Below are 15,217 nucleotides of genomic sequence, written 5' to 3' on the forward strand. Positions count from 1 at the left end.
TGGAGCCAGATGCAGGGCTCAAACCCATGAACCCTGAAATCATGACCTTAGCCAAACTCAGATGCTTAACCAACTGAGCCACCCGGTTGCTCTGGACCCTCATTTCTTCTTGCCTTCTCACCTGGAAGGCTTGTATTATAAAATCAAACTACCAGGAAACTCAGAACACTTAATTACTGCTAGTGATGATTTACCAGAATCAATATTTTAGAACTTATCTCTATCCTAATTTAAGTCTTCCAAACCATGGTCATCAGAGTAATAACCAAGTAAATAAAATTTTCATCGTTTCTTCTGTCTTTTGGGGGAACTTATATAATGTCAATAAAATCAGATCTGAGCCTGCAAAGCTATGTAGAAATAACTGGAAAAAATATATCAGAAAAGATTCATTTCCAAATGTGTTCATTTCCCCAGTGCCAAACACAAATGTATCAGTTGAGGAAATCTAATGTCTTCAGAGGACCAAGGTCACCAAATGTTGTAGGCTCTATGAAAAGCCTACCATTTTATTTCAAATTGACACATTGCCCCATCTAGTTGAAACTCCACAGCTCATGTGCAACGGCAATTTAGTTTAGGTTCTTATTAAACTGACTCAAAACACTTTAAAATGAAAGCTTCTGAAATTATAAAATGTGCTCTGGAAATTAAAATGGTAAAATAAAAACAATGGATCTCATATTTGCAACAAGTCTGAGAATCAATGCAAAATGAAAGTCTCAAGGGACAATATGCAACATTAGCCACCATTTTAATGGCTCCCCAATCAGTGAAGACTAATTAAAAAATAGCAAATCCATATTTCTACTAAATGAATACATGGTATTATTGGAAGGCATAAAGTTAAACTCTCTTCATCCAGCTCCACATTAATAAAAGGAAGTTATTCCTTCACTATTTAAAAATGTGCCGAGACTTCATATAAGCCAAACTATACATGTTTAAAGACAGTGACTATTAGAAAGGAAATTTAGATCTCAGACCCTGGGTCCACAACAAGAAAGACAATGAAGACCTGAAGAACAGCCTCTCACCTGATGTCTCTCTTGCCCTGCTTTCTCATCTTCTCTCCCTAGTTTACTGGTATGTGTCAGTTAATAGACAAACACTGTCAGAAACTAAAATTAATATAAAAGAAGACAAGACATGGTCCCTAATCTACTTTCTGAATTTTATAGTTTGTAGGTAAAAGAGAGAAGGAGAAAAAGCTAACATTTATCCCTAGCAAGAGGAAGTATTGTATAGTAGTTAAGGATATCGGCTTCCAGTCCAGTCCACACTGGGTTCAAATACCAATACTACCACTTACTGGCTCTATGACCTTCAGTAAAACACTTAACTGTGTCTCAGTTTCCTTACCTGTGTAATGGAGTCATAACAGATCCTTAGGATCAATAAGAGAAATAAACAAGTAAACACATGATATAGCCCTCACTAAATATGAACTGTTGCCATTAGATATTCCACATCAACTACCATACTAAGTGCTTTTGAATACATTCATGTTTGACCTTTCCATCACCCATTGTAATAGTTACTCAATTACACAGATGAGAAAATTGGCACGCAGAGAATTCAAATTCATTGTCCAATGATAACCAGTAAGTGGTGTTGTGAAGACTGAGACTCAGATCTAATTATAAAGCTTGTATTCTTTCCATGACATGTGCCTATCTGACTTATTTTAAGGCATTTTACAAGATGACAGCTTTAATACTTTTTACAAGGGTCAGAGGAATCCAATTGATGATTCCATACTTAAAACAAATACAACAACCTAACCTGATGCTTTTACAACTTGGCTTAACAAGATTTCCCCTTCCATTTAAGATGGATCTAATTAACTCATGTCCTAATTAACTATGCTGTAACTGGCCTGCAAATTAATTTGATCTTCTTTTCTCCACATAGATCATGTTCCTTTCTTGTGATCAAGAATACCTTCTTATGGGGCACCTGGGTGGCTCAGTGCGTTAAGTATCCATATGTGGCTCAGGTCCTGATCTCACAGTTTGTGGGTTCAAGTCCGGTGTTGGATTATGTGCTGACAGCTCAAAGCCTGCAGCCTGCTTCAGATTCTGTGTCTCCCTCTCTCTCTGCCCCTCGCCTGCTCATGCTCTTTCTCTCTCAAAACTAAACATTAGAAATTTTTAAAAAGAATATCTAATTACAATAATTGTAATTGACCATACAAATATTTTCAAAAAACTGAGTTTTTAAAATATGCTATGTCAAGGAGAAAAAAAGAACTCATTCTCCCATATAAGATCATGGATATGACAGACCACCCTAGGTTCACAGAGTATGAATGACATCCAAATTTACATTTACTCCTATACCTGGCTCTTGACCCAGATTTTGTATTGCTTGTCAGTTCTTCCATCCCTCAGTCTCCCAGCTGCAGACCAAAACGACATGAAGACTCTGAATCCACTCACTCATTTGCTCAATATATATTGTTTATTACTTTCAGTGTTCCAGGAACTGGAGGCTGGAACACTCTGTTCCAGCCTCTGGAGAGGCTACTGTAAGCAGAAAAAAGTCCCTGCCTGCATGGAGATTTATTTCCTAGTGGGAGAAGAGAGGCATTAAATAGATATACTATTCAAGGGCAAAAAATGCAATAAAAAAGGGGAAAAAAGATAGTGTATGTATATGGGTAAAGTTGCAAAATTAAACAAATTGATTAATGAAACCTCACTGAAAAGATGATATTTGAGCAAACACCTGGAAGAGGTGAGCGAGCATGTCATATGACATATGAGGAAGAAACATCCCAAGCAGAGATAACAGCAAGTATGAAGAACTTGATGCTAGAAAATGCCTAATGCATTTGACCGATGCAAGCAAACCACAGTGTCAAGAGGTAAGATCAGAAAAGTAATGAGGGACCAGATCAAGTAGCGCCTGACAGAGAACTACTGTAGTACTCCACAGTTACCCTGGTGAACAATAAAGACGTTGAAGGTTTTGGAGCAGAGAACTAGCAAGATTTTACTTAAGTTTTGAAAGGATTCCTTTTGTTGCCATATTAAAAATGGATTGTATGGTATTAATGGCAACAACAAAGATAAAATAAATATTTTTATATCTGTAGAAGAAATTTAATGTGTTTAATAGAAAATAGAGAAGAGAAATAAGAAACTGTAGCAGATGTAAGATATGACATTAGGTAGCAAGAATAAGACCTACTATATCAAAAATAACAATAAATATAAATGGGTGTAATTTTTCAATTGACAGAAGGACTCAGATTAGGAAAATAAAGAAAGTCAGGAGAGTTTCTGGGAAGATGGTGGCGTAGGAGGACGCTGGGCTCACCGCCTCCTGCAGATCACTTAGATTCCACCCACACCTGCCTAAATAACCCAGAAAATTGCCGGAAGACTAGCAGAACGGCTTCTCCAGAGCCAAGCATAGACAAGAGGTCCACGGAAGAGGGTAGGAAGGGTGGAGAGGCAGTTCGTGCTACACGGACTGGCGGGAGGGAGCCTGGGTGGAGGGGCAGCCCGCTGGCCAAGCAGAGCCCCCGAGTCTGGCTGGCAAAAATGGAGAGGCTGGCTGGAGTGTGTTTTGACAGCAAGCAGCACTTAAATTCTGGAAGGTTATAAGTTAACAGCTCTGCTCAGAGAACAGGAGGGCTGGAGGACAACGGGAGGGAGAGTTGTTGAGCCCCGGACAACAGAGAGCAGTGTGGCAGGGAACAAAGGCGCTCACCAGCGCCATCTCCCTCGCCCATCCCCCAGCCAAAATCCCAAAGGGAACCAGTTCCTGTCAGGGAACTTGCTTGCACCTCGTAAACACCCAATGCTGTGCTTCTGCAGATCCATCCCTCCCACAGGTCTGACTCCCTCCCAGTGCCGCAGGGGCCCCTCCCGAAGCGGATTTCCAAAGGAAAAGTGAGCGGAGACTGCCCCCCCCCCGCCCCCGCCCCTGTGCACCTTGCCGATCCACCCCAGCTAATACACCAGATCCCCAGCACCACAAGCCTGGCAGTGTGCAAGTAGCCCAGACGGGCCACACCATCCCACAGTGAATCCCGCCCCTAGAAGAGGGGAAGAGAAGGTACACACCAGTCTGACTGTGGCCTCAGCAGTGGGCTGGGGGCAAACATAAGGTCTGACTGCGGCCCCGCCCACCAATGCAAGTTATTCAAGACAGCACTGGGGAAGGGCCCTGCAGTTCTGCACCACTCCAGGGACTATCCAAAATGATGAAATGGAAGAATTCCCCTCAAAAAAATGTCCAGAAAATAACGACAGCTAACGAACGGATCAAAAACGATTTAAACAATATAACAGGAAGTGAATTTAGAATAATAGTCATAAAATTAATTGCTGGGCTTGAAAACAGTATAAAGGACAGCAGGGAATATATTGCTATAGAGATCAAGGGACTAAGGAACAGCCAGGAGGAGCTAAAAAATGCTATTAATGAGCTGCAAAATAAAATGTAGACGACCACAGCTTGGATTGAAGATGCAGAGGAGAGAATGGGTGAACTGGAAGATAAAATTATGGAAAAAGAAGAAGCTGAGAAAAAGAGAGATAAAAAAAAATCCAGGAGTATGAGGGGAACATTAGAGAACTAAGTGATGCACTAAAGAGAAATAATATAAGCATAACTGGTATTCCAGAGGAGGAAGAGAGAGGGAAAGGCGCTGAAGATGTACTTGAACAAATCATAGCTGAGAACTTCCCTGATCTGGGGAAGGAAAAAGGCATTGAAATCCAAGAGGCACAAAGAACTCCCTTCACACATAACTTGAATCAATCTTCTGCACAACATATCATAGTGAAACTGGCAAAAGACAAGGATAAAGAGGAAATTCTGAAAGCAGCTAGGGATAAACGTGCTCTAACATACAAAGGGAGACCAATAAGACTCGTGACTGATATCTCTTTTGAAACTTGGCAGGCCAGAAAGGAATGGCAGGAAATCTTCAATGTGATAAACAGTAAAAATATGCAGCCAAGAATCCTCTATCCAGCAAATCTGTCATTTAGAATAGGAGAGATAAAGGTCTTCCCAAACAAACAAAAACTGAAGGAATTCATCACCACTAAACCAGCCCTACAAGAGATCCTAAGGGGGATCCTGTGAGACAAAGTACCAGAGACATCGCTACAAGCATGAAACCTACAGACATCACAATGACTAGAAATCCCATATCTTTCCATAATAACACTGAATGTAAATGGACTAAATGCTCCAACCAAAAGACATAGGGTATCAGAATGGATAAAAAAAACAAGACCCGTCTATTTCCTGTATACAAGAGACTAATTTTAGACCTGAGGACACTTTCATATTGACAGTGAGGGGATGGAGAACTATTTATCATGCTACTGGAAGTCAAAAGAAAGCTGGAGTTGCCATACTTATACCAGACAAACTAGACTTTAAATTAAAGGCTTTAACAAGACATGAAGATGGGAATTATATAATAATTACAGGGTCTATCCATCAGGAAGAACTAACAATTATAAATGTCTATGCACCAAATACAGGAGACCACAAATATATAAACCAAATCATCACAACATAACCAACCTTATTGATAAGAATGTGGTAATTGCAGGGGACTTTAATACCCCACTTACAACAATGGATTGATCATCTAGACACATCATCAATAAAGAAAACAAGGGCCCTGAATGATACATTGGATCAGATGGACTTGACAGATATATTTAGAACTCTGCATACCAAAGCAACAGAATATACTTTCTTCTCGAGTGCACATGGAACATTCTCCAAGATAGATCACATACTGGGTCACAACACAGCCCTTCATAAGTATACAAGAATTGAGATCATACATGCATACTTTCAGACCACAATGCTATGAAGCTTGAAATCAACCAAAGGAAAAAGTATGGAAAACCTCCAAAAGCATGGGGGTTAAAGAACACCCTACTAAAGAATGAATGGGTCAACCAGGCAATTAGAGAAGAAATTAAAAAATGTATAGAAACAAACGAAAATGAAAACACAACAATCCAAACACTTTGGGATGCAGCTAAGGCAGTTCTGAGAGGAAAATACATTGCAATCCAGGCCTATCTCAAGAAAGAAGAAAAACCTCAAATACTAAATGTAACAGCACACCTAAAGGAAATAGAAGCAGAGCAGCAAAGACACCCCAAACCCAGCAGAAGAGAAATAAAAAAGATCAGAGCAGAAATAAACAATTTAGGAGCTAAAAAAACTGTAGACCATATCAATGAAACCGAGAGTTGGTTTTTTGAAAAAATAAACAAAATTGATAAACTTCTAGCCAGGCTTCTCAAAAAGAAAAGGGAGATGACCCAAATAGATAAAATCATGAATGAAAATGGAAATATTACAATTAATCCCTCAGAAACACAAGCAATTACAGGGAATACTATGAAAAATTTTATGCCAACAAACTGGACAACCTGGAAGAAATAAACAAATTCCTAAGCACCCACACACTTCCAAAACTCAAACAGGAAGAAACAGAAAATTGAATAGCCCATAACCAGTGAAGAAATTGAATCTGTTATCAAAAATCTCCCAACAAATAGAGTCCAGGAGCAGGTGGCTTCCCTGGGAGTTCTAAAGCAGAGATAATACCTATGCTTCTCAAGCTTCCAAAAAATAGAAAGGGAAGGAAAACTTCCAGACTCCTTTCATGAAGCCAGCATTAATTTGGTTCCTAAACCAGACAGAGACCCAGCAAAAAAAGAGAACTACAGGACAATATCCCTGATGAATATGGATGCAAAAATTCTCAATAAGATACTAGCAAATCGAATTCAACAGCATATAAAAAGAATTATTCACCATGATCAAGTGGGATTCATTCCTGGGCTACAGGGCTGGTTCAACAGTAACAAATCAATCAACATGATATATCACATCAATTAAAAAAAAGATAAGAACCATATGATTCTGTCAATTGATGCAGAAAAAGCATTTGACAAAATTCAGCATCCTTTTTTAATAAAAACCCTCGAGAAAGTCAAGATAGAAGGAACATACTTAAAAGATCATAAAAGCCATTTATGAAAAGCCCACAGCTAATATCATCATCGATGGGGAAACACTGAGAGCTTTCTCCCTGAGATCAGGAACACGATAGGGATGTCCACTCTCACCACTGTTGTTTAACATAGTGTTGGAAGTTCTAGCATCAGCAATCAGATAACAAAAGGAAATCAAAGGCATCAAAATTGGCAAAGATGAAGTCAAGCTTTCACTTTTTGCAGATAACATGATCTTCTACATGGAAAATCCAATAAACTCCACCAAAAGTCTGCTAGAACTGATACATGAATTCAGCAAAGTTGCAGGATACAAAAATCAATGTACAGAAATCAGTTGCATTCTTGTACACTAATAATGAAGCAACAGAAAGCAAATAAAGAAACTGATCCTATTCACAATTGCACCAAGAAGCATAAAATACCTTGGAATAAATCTAACCAAAGATGTATAAGATCTGTATGCTGAAAACTATAGAAAGCTTATGAAGGAAATTGAAGAAGACAGAAAGAAATGGAAAAACATTCCGAGCTCATGGATTGGAAGAATGAACCTTGTTAAAATGTCAATACTACCCAAAGCTGTCTACACATTCAATGCGATCCCAATCAAAATTGCACCAGCATTCTTCTTGAAGCTAGAACAAGGAATCCTAAAATTCATATGGAACCACAAAAGACCCCAAATAGCCAAAGTAATTTTGAAGAAGACCAAAGCAGGAGGCATCACAATCCCAGACTTTAGCCTCTACTACAAAGCTGTCATCATCAAGACAGCATGGTATTGGCACAAAAACAGACACATAGACCAATGGAATAGAATAGAGACCCCAGAACTAGACCCACAAACGTATGGCCAACTAATCTTTGACAAAGCAGGAAAGAACATCCAATGGAAAAAAGACAGTGTCTTTAACAAATGGTGCTGGGAGAACTGGACAGCAACATGCAGAAGGATAAAACTAGACCACTTTCTTACAACATTCACAAAAATAAACTCAAAATACATAAAGGACCTGAATGTGAGACAGGAAACCATCCAAACCCTAGAGGAGAAAGCAGGAAAAGACCTCTCTGACCCCAGCCATAGCAATTTCTTACTTGACACATCCCCAAAGGCAAGGGAATTAAAAGCAAAAATGAACTATTGGGACCTCATGAAGACAAAAAGCTTCTGCACAGCAAAGGAAACAATCAACAAAACTAAAAGGCAACCAATGGAATAGGAAAAGATATTTGCAAATGACATATCGGAGAAAGAGCTAGTATCCAAAATCTATAAAGAGCTCACCAAACTCCACACCCGAAAAACAAATAATCCAGTGAAGAAATGGGCAGAAAACATAAATAGATACTTCTCTAAAGAAGACATCCAGATGGCCAATAGGCACATTAAAGATGCTCAACATCACTCCTCATCAGGGAAATACAAGTCAAAACCACACTCAGATATCACCTCACACCAGTCAGAGTGGCCAAAATGAACAAATGAGGAGACTATAGATGCTGGAGAGGATGTGGAGAAATGGGAACCCTCTTGCCCTGTTGGTGGGAAGGCAAACTGGTGCAGCCGCTCTGCAAAACAGTGTGGAGTTTCCTCCAAAAATTAAAAATAGTCCTACCCTATGACCCAGCAGTAGCACTGCTAGGAATTTACCCAAGGGATACAGGAGTATTGATGCATAGGGGCACTTGTATCCCAATGTTTATAGCAGCACTCTCATCAATAGCCAAATTGTGGAAACAGCCTAAATGTCCATCAACTAATGAATGGATAAAGAAATTGTGGTTTATATACACAATGGAGTACTACGTGGCAATGAGAAAGAATGTGATATGGCCCTTTATAGCAACGTGGATGGAACTGGAGAGTGTGATGTTAAGTGAAATAAGTCATACAGGGAAAGACAGGTACCGTATGTTTTCACTCTTATGTGGATCCTGAAAATCTTAACAGAAACCCATGGGGGAGGGGAAGGAAAAAAAAAAGAGGTTAGGGGCACCTGGGTGGCTCAGTCGGTTAAGCATCCGACTTCAGCTCAGGTCATGATCTCACAGTCTGTGGGTTGAAGCCCCGCATCAGGCTCTGTGCTGACAGCTCAGAGCCTGGAGCCTGCTTCTGATTCTGTGTCTCCCTCTCTCTCTGTCCCTCCCCTGCTCACGCTCTGTCTCTCTCTGTCGCAAAAATAAATAAAAACATTAAAAAAAATTTTTTTAAAGAAAAAAAAAAAAGAGGTTAGAGTAGGAGAGAGCCAAATCATAAGAGACTCTAAAAAACTGAGAACAAACTGACGGATGATGGGGGTAGGAGGGAGGAGAGGGTAGGTGATGAGCATTGAAGAGGGCAACTTTTGGGATGAGCACTGGGTGTTGTATGGAAACAAATTTGACAATAAATTTCATATATTAAAATAAATAAATAAATAAATAAATAAATAAATAAATAAATAAATAAATAGAAAAAAAGAAAGAAAGTCAATAAAACATTATGTACAAAAAACTTGGAAAAATTTTAAACGTTGAATATGAAAAAAAATTTTAATTATTAGGCAAATATGAAACAATTTTGAAAGCAATATTGTTATCTGACAAGATACAAGGAAGACAAAAAGTGGCACAAAAGAATATTACATTCTGGCAAAAGGAACAATAGAGCAAGATGACATAGCCCTTATTAACATCATTGCACCTAAGAATGGTGCTTGAAAATATGTCAAGCAGCAACTGACATAAGTAAATTAAAATATATACATATATATATACACACACACACACACACACATACATAAACATATAAATGAATAATAGTAATTGGAGATTAAGCACACCCATTTCTGCAAGTGATAGATGGAAGAGACAAAAAATAAACATCAGGATTTGAACAGTATTATAAGTATGCGGGTGCTAACACACACACACAGGCACACGCACATAGAAAAAACACACACACAGGCACACGCACATAGACACACACACACAGACACACACACACACACACACACACACACACACACAAAGAGAAAGAAATCTATACCTAACATAAAGAGTACACCTACCATATGAGCACTGAGTAATGTATAGAATTATTCAATCACTATAATGTATACCTGAAGCTAATAAAACACTGTGTGTTAACTATAATGGAATTAAAATGTGAAACTTAATTTAAAAAAAAGAGAAATCTATACCTAACAAAGTAAGATGCTCATGGAACATTTAAAAAATAGACTGTATGTTAACAAAAAAAAGAAATCACCAATAAAAGCCAAAGTATTAATATTATGTAGACTATATACACCAACCATAATGCAATAAAATTGAAAAATAAAAACAAAGTAGAGCTTAAAATTTATATATTTGAAAAAACTAAATAGAATATTTCTAAAAAAATAAAAAGGAAACCTTATAGGAAATTCAATATGTTGATGTTAATGATTATGGGTTTGTTTGGGTTTTTTTGATGTTTACTTAAATTTGTTTATTTGTAATATCTAAAAAGGCAGGGAGTAACAAGTACAATGATACACATTCTGATGCTCATGTTAATGATTATAAAAGCAATGTATTAAAATTGGGGGGGGGGCAGAACTAAAAAGTAAGATGTCTTACCTCACAAAGAGCCAATTTTCACCCTTTTAGGGGTGATATCACCCGTGTTGAGAATGCACATCCTAAATAATCTACCAATTTACAGGAATTGAAGCACACAGAGGGTCATATTAAATAACACCAAGGGATATAATCAGCAAAAGCTAGAGAGTGCTTATAAATATATACGTAAATGGAAGGATAAAACAAGAACATTTTTTAAATTTTGATTTATTTTTGAGAGACAGAGAGACAGAGTGAGAGCAGGGGAGGAGCACAGAGAGAGGGAGACACAGAATCTGAAGCAGGCTCCAGGCTCTGGGTGGTCAGCACAAAGCCCAACATGGGGCTTGAACCCATGAACTGGAGGATCGTGAACCAAGCCAAAGTTGGACATTTAACTGACTGAGCCACCCAGTCAATTTGTAGAATTGACTCTTTGCAACTATTAATTTTCATAATTAAAAGCAAAGTTAAATTTAAAGATGAATGCATACAATTTGAAAGCAAGAATGAACAAATTAACCTACAAGGCAATTTAAACCATAGGGACTACTCAATTTCTTCAACAAGCATTTGCAAGAAAAAAATCAAAGAGAAATGTTTAGACAATAGTAACTTAAAAGATAGCTCACAAATTGTGGTGTAGGGAACATTTTTTCAATACTGATTCAGAAAAATCAACTGTACCAAAAACTTCCTCATCCAAGTGCAGAAATCTAATATTAAGATATTTAGTTTTGATGCCACAGAAATAAAAGGGATAAGAGATTACTGTGAATAATTATATGTCAACAAATTTGATAACTTAGAAGAAATAGACAAATTCCTAGACACATACAAGCTACAAAGACTGAACCATGAAGAAACAAAAAATCCAAACATGTAAAGAAGAATTAACAACAACCTTTCCCATAAGCTTCCAAAAATTAAAGAGCAAAATATATTCCCAAACTCATTTTATGATATCAGCATTACCATATTAGCAAAGGCATAAAAAGGTTAGAAGAAAAGAAAACTCCTCATCAATATCCTTGATGAGCAGAGATGCAAAAATCCTCAACAAAATAGTAGCAAACCAAATTCAAGAGCACATTAAAACAATATAGCAGGACCAAGTAGGGTTTTATTCTTGGGAATGCAAGGAATATGGAAACCATTCTATCTGATATGCCACTTAGAGTGACAGATGAAAATCACATGATCATCTCAACAGAAAAATTATTTGACAAAATTAAACATCTTTGAAGATAAAAACTCTCAATAAACTTGGAATGAAAGGAAATTGCATCAACATAAGGAAGAGTATATATGAAAACCTACAGTAAACATGATAATACTCAATGGTAAAAAATGGAAAGCTTTTCCCCCTTGGATCAGGAACAAAACAAGGACGTCCACTCTCACCATTCCTATTCATCATAGTATTGGAAGTCCTAGCCACAGAAATTGAGCAAGAAAATGAAATAAAATCAAACAATAGGAAGGGAAAAGTAAAACTACCTTTGTTTACAAATGACATGATCTTATATGTAGAAAACTCTAAAGATTACACCAAAGGACTGTTAGAACTAATAAATAAATTCCATAAAATTGCAAGATACAAATCTACATGAAAACAACCAGTTATGTTTTTTGTTATTTTTTTAACATGTCTTTATTTTTGAGAGACAGAGAGTGGGCAGGGGAGGGGGCAGAGAGAGAGGAGACACAGAATCCAAAGCAGGCTCCAGGCTCTGAGCCGTCAGCACAGGACACAACACTGGCCCGAACCCATGAACTGTGAGATCATGACCTGAGCTGAAGTCAGATGCTCAACCGACTGAGCCACCCAGGCCCCCCAAAACCAGTTTTTTAGACTCTAATAATATATTATCCAAAAGAAAAGAAATTAAGAAAACAATCTGATGGATCATTCATCAAAACAACAAAATACTTAGAAATACTAACTTAAGAGGTCAAAGACTTGCATATTGAAAAATTACAAGACAATGATGAAATAAATTAAAGACACAAATAAATGGAAAGATATCCAATATTCATAGACTAGAAGACTTTATATTGTTAAAATGTCCAAACTACCCAGATTCTAGATCTGATGCAATACCTATTAAAATTTCAATATTTTTATCTGAAGTACAAAAAGCATCCTAAAATTCATATGGAACCCCAAAGGACCTCAAACAGCCAAAACAACCTTGAGAAAGAACAAAGCTGGAGACATCACATTTCCTGATTTCACAATATATTACAAAGCTATGGTACTAAAAAAAATATGGTACTGTTATAAAGACAAACACATAGACAAAGTGAACACACCAGAGAACCTAGAAATAAACCCATCATATTTAGACAACTAAACTTCAAACAGGGGTGCCAACAATACACAATGAAGAAAGGGTGATGTCTTCAAGAAATGGTGTTGTGGGGTCCCTGGGTGGCTCAGTTGGTTAAGTGTCCGACTTTGGCCCAGGTCATGATCTCACAGTTTGTGAGTTCGAGCCCTGCATTGGGCTCTGCACTGACAGTTCAGAGCCTGAAGCCTGCTTCAGACTCTGTGTCTCCCTCCCTCTCTGCTCTTCTCCTGCTCATGCTCTGTCTCTCTCTCTCTCTCCTTCAAAAATAAATAAAAACATTTAAAAATTTTAAAAAAGAAATGGTGTTATGAAAACTGGATATCCACATGCAAAAAAATGAAATGGGATTCTTATCCTATATCATACACAAAATCAAATCAAAATTGATTAAAGACTTTGATGTAACACCTGAAACTGTAAAACTCCTAAAAAAATAGGAAAAAATCACATGACTTTGGTCTTGGCAATGATTTCATGGATATACCAACAGAAGCATAGGCAACAAAAGAAAAATGAACAAGTAACACTACATCAAACTAAAAAGCTTCTGCACAGCCAAGGCAACAATCAACATAAGGAAAAGGCAACCCATGGGATGCAAGAAAATATTTGCAAACTATATATTTGATAAAGGGTTAATTTCTAAAATATATAGGGAACTCCTACAACTCACTAGGAAAAAAATAACAATTAAAATAGGCAAAGCACTTTTGAATAAACATTTCTAAAAAAGACATACAAATAGCTTAGGATGAATCTTCTGCTATACCAACAGATAGAAGATAAAATGCTCAATATCACTAACCATCAGAGATATACAAATCAAAACAACAAGGCGATGTTATTTATAAGCATATTAATTGGGTAGATTTCGTGCGAAGTATCTTTTCTGAAGTGAAATAATACAATACAATACAATACAATACAATACAATACAATACAATACAAAAGATATCACTCAGTTTTTAACATTTTAGGTAGGATAATGGCATTGTGGTTATATTTCAAAAAAGAATCCATATATTTGGATTTTACAGTGTGGATATTTATAGGTTAAATTCTATGATGTATGGGTTTGCTGCAAAATGATCTGGAGGGAGAGAGAGGTAGACAAGGTAAAGGGGAGATGAGATGGTCCAAACTGTACCTGCTAAAGCTGCGTGCAGGCATATGGAACATCACTGTTGCATCCTCTCTACTTAAATAAATGAATACACACACACACACACACACACACACATATATTTTATATACTATTTTATATTCCATATTTTATAGTATATGATATATTTCATGTATTTTATTATATAAAATAATATAAAATTATGTACAATATATATTGCTATATAAAATAATATTAAACATAAATATAAAATAATAATATATATAAAAACATGTATGAAAGTTGCAAGATAAAAGTTTTTTTAATGACTAGTATTCATCTCAAAAATTGGGACTTAGAACAACCAATCATAAACCCCTTTCCTCCAAAAAGAAGAAAAAAGAAGGAAGGAAATAATAAAGTTAAGAGCAGAAGATTAGCAAAACTAAATTCTAGTTCTTTGAAAAGATGAATATAATAAGCAAGAAATACCTACAGTAAGATTAAGCAAGAGAAAAAGGGAGAAGGATATGGTTAAATCAAATTTATTTTTTTTTGTTATTTTTTTTTAATGGAATACTTCACAAATTTGCGTGTCATCCTTGCGCAGGGGCCATGCTAATCTTCTCTGTATATCCAATTTTAGTATATGTGCTGCCGAGGTGAGCACAAATCAAATTTAATTTAAAAAGGAAAATAAAAAAGATATCAGTTATTTAAACATTATTTAAAAAGTTACTCTAAACAGCTTACACTAATAAATTTGAAAACAGACAAAATGAAAAAAGTTCTAGAAATGTACAAAACACAAATATTGATGCAAGAAAGAGAATGGGAAGGGCCCCTGGGTGGCTCTGTCAATTGAGCATCTGACTCTTGATTTCAGTTCAAGGTCATGATCACACGGTTTGTGAATTCGAGCCCCACATCAGGCTCTGTGCTGACATTACTGAGCCTGCTTGGGATTCTCTCTGTCTCCTTTCTCTCTCTGCCCTTTCCACATGCTCTCCCACTCTTTCTCTTTCTCAAAATAAAAAATAAATGAACTTAAGAAAAACAAAGAGAAGTTTTATAGGGCAGTAAGTATCAAAGAAATTAAAATGGTATTAAAGACTATCTCTCCCCCCAAATCCAAGCTATCTTGGCTTTGCAGGACA

The 15,217-nt window shown here is 36.9% G+C and overlaps 1 non-coding gene across 1 annotated transcript; it reads right to left on the bottom strand.

Annotated features, from left to right (window-relative positions):
• Positions 1-14,625: 14,625 nt before the first annotated feature.
• Positions 14,626-14,730, bottom strand: LOC113593270 (U6 spliceosomal RNA). The gene has a single exon (XR_003413361.1). It is a non-coding gene; the product is annotated as a U6 spliceosomal RNA (small nuclear RNA).
• Between the last annotated feature and the right edge of the window lie 487 nt (positions 14,731-15,217).

This window comes from Acinonyx jubatus, chromosome D1, assembly GCF_027475565.1.
Source record: "Acinonyx jubatus isolate Ajub_Pintada_27869175 chromosome D1, VMU_Ajub_asm_v1.0, whole genome shotgun sequence".
NCBI classification, from domain to species: Eukaryota; Metazoa; Chordata; class Mammalia; order Carnivora; family Felidae; genus Acinonyx; species Acinonyx jubatus.